Source organism: Crocuta crocuta, unplaced genomic scaffold (assembly GCF_008692635.1).
Source record: "Crocuta crocuta isolate KB4526 unplaced genomic scaffold, BGI_CrCroc_1.0 scaffold2174, whole genome shotgun sequence".
Classification (NCBI taxonomy): Eukaryota; Metazoa; Chordata; class Mammalia; order Carnivora; family Hyaenidae; genus Crocuta; species Crocuta crocuta.
Window position 1 is genome coordinate 168,740 of NW_027532818.1, and position 2,772 is coordinate 171,511.

The following is a 2,772-nucleotide window of genomic DNA, read 5'->3' on the forward strand; positions in this document are numbered from 1 at the left end:
GACCCCGCTCTCTGGTGAAACAGATTCTCCCCGAGAGGTTCTCTTGATCACCCGGGGGCTCAGCTCGGCTGCTGATCGTGCCTAAAGATTAACAGCATCAGAAATCTCCAAACCTAGATCTTCCATGACCGCCCTACCCCACCGCAGGTGAGTGCACCCTAGCCAGCGCCCTGAAAGAAGTCGGGTACTGTAAGAATCACCAGCAAATTTCTATGCCTGGTCTCTTCGTCACCGGCTAGCACTAGCTCCTACTCTGGTCTAGGATATATAGAACCTTCACGAACTCTTGCGGCGCCCGGGTGGCTCCATTGGTTAAGATGCTGACTCTTGATTTCAGCTTAGCTCATGATCTCAAGGTTTGTGAGCTGGAGCCCCGCATCAGGCTCTGCACTGCAGCGCGGAGCCCGCTTGGGATCTCCTCTCTGCCCCTCTACCTCTTGTGTGCACACGCTGTCTCTCAAAATAAACAAACACTAAAAAATAAAAGAACACCTTCTGCTCAAGATCTAGGCTACTGCACACCTATACAATTTAACTAAGAGACGCATGCTTTTTGTACCTTCTGAGAGGAAGGCAGCCCAGGAGCATCATACACGTGGACATTCAAAATCAACCATGGAAGCTGCCTAAAGCAGCTAATAGAAGGCTTCGGGACGTAAGTCGTCAGAATCTGTATTTGGAGAGAAAGCTGATGGCATGGAAGGTTATAGTGCTAGACTTTAGGGAACTAAAAGGTGTATTATTATTATTGGGAGTTTGGAGCTGATGGAGACTGGACTGGTGTTTGAAATAAAATGTGGGTTTTGACAGCAGCCCATACTTTTTTTGTCATAAAGAGGACATTCTGAGTTTAAAGCTGTAGCATTTTCCCCCCTTACGTTTTACTCCTGAACCTTCTGGAGAAAAACAGGACAGACCCTTTTGCCCTTAAGTATTAAGAAGTAATTTGGGGCGCCTGGGTGGCTCAGTCGGTTAAGCGTCCGACTTCGGCTCAGGTCAGGATTTCATGGTTCGTGAGTTCAAGCCACACATGGGGCTCTCTGCTGACAGCTCAAAGCCTGGAGCCTGCTTCAGATTCTGTGTCTCCCTTCCTCTCTGCCCCTCCCCGACTCATGCTGTGTCTCTCAGAAATAAACATTAAAAATTAAAATAAAGTAAAATAAAAAACTAATCATAAAAAAAGAGTCAACAGTGGTTCTAAGAAGACCACATCAAGGCGTCCTGTTCCATCCTAGAAATGAAGAGCAGGGACTGGACTCTATGGGGATGGAAAGTCTAGACTTTGTTAGAAAATTGGTGGCTTTAGGACTCTGGCAGCAGGAATTGAAGGGAAAGGGTCAAAGGAGCCAAGAAAACACCACCCAGCAAGATTTGTTTGCTTAACAGATACAAATGATCCAAGAGTGGGAACCAAAGCCAAAGATGATTCTAAGGTTTTCATTTGGGAACTTCCCACAGACAGAAAGCAAGCAGTTAAAACAGGCATCGCATTTGCAGGAGAAACACAGTCTAGTCACGAGTAGGTTCAGTGGGAAGTTCGAGAAACCTTCAACAAATCACGTGCTAGGTGCATCTGGAAACATGGAACTGGGATTCAGATAAGTAGCTGGGACTGATGCAAATTAAAAGATGGTTATCCATGGGGTGCCTGGGTGGCCCAGTCGGTTGAGCATCTGACTTTGGCTCGGGTCATGAGGTCATGGTTCATGGGTTCAAGCCCCGCATCGGGGTCTGTGCTGCCAGCTCAGAGCCTGGAGCCTGCCTCAGATTCTCTCTCTCTCTCTCTCTCTCTCTCTCTGGCCCTCCCCCACTCATGCTCGGGCTCTCTCAAAAATAAACATTAAATTTTTTTAAAAAAGATGGTTATCCTTAATTCTAGAGCATTCTTTGAATGGTAAAGGGAGTCCATTTTTTAGGAGTTTAAGACTGAAATTATCATTACAAAATTAGGATATATTGATTAGCAGTAGTCTATCCTCTGAAGTTTTTATGATGTTGAAAATATTAAAAAAAATTTTTTTTTAAGTTTACTTATTTTGAGAGAGAGAGAGTGCAAGTAGGAGAGAAGCAGGGAGGGAGGGAGGGAGGGAGGGGGGGAGAGAGAGAGAGAGAGAGAGAGAATCCCAAGCAGGCTCTGCACTGTCAGCTCGAAGCCTGATGCAGGGCTCGAAATCATGAACCGTGAGATCATGACCTGAGCTAAAGTCGGATGCTTAACTGCCTGAGCCACCCAGGGACCCCTAATGTTGGAAATATTGAACAGAATGATAACCTCTGGCAGTATGTAACTTATGGCACTTATTTCAATGAGGGAGAGGCAGTCCTGGCCCTTGATATAGATGTGACAGAGACACATGGTGCCTCGGAGTACAGAGGGTGGGTCCTGGTGAATGAGGGACCCTGCACTCTAAATGGCGGGTTGTTGGCTGTGTGAGGAACTTGCTTCATTCATTCAGGCCACGCTTCCCGCGGGCCCCACTGGTCTCCCCGGTTGGTTCTGATCACAGAAGGCTTTTCTTTGCTGTTCCCATTGTCGGGACTGCACTCTGTCCTGACCTTCACTGGGCTGGGTCCTTCTCACCATTCAGGTCTCAGCTCAGATGTCACCTCCTCGGAGAAGTCTTTCCAGATGACCACATCTGAGGTCGTACCCACTCCAAAGCTCTCAATCCGCACGGTGCACACAGATCTCTAACAACGCAGATTTGCGACTCAGTGCTTCGCAGGGGGTGTGAGGCTGCAGTTCTGCCTTTTTAACAAGCTCCCCAGAGC

General features: G+C 47.5%; 1 protein-coding gene across 7 annotated transcripts in view; it reads right to left on the reverse strand.

Moving 5' to 3' along the window:
- Positions 1 to 2,772, reverse strand: part of EGFL6 (EGF like domain multiple 6) — a 117,294-nt gene that overhangs the window by 72,287 nt on the left and 42,235 nt on the right. The window lies entirely within an intron of this gene.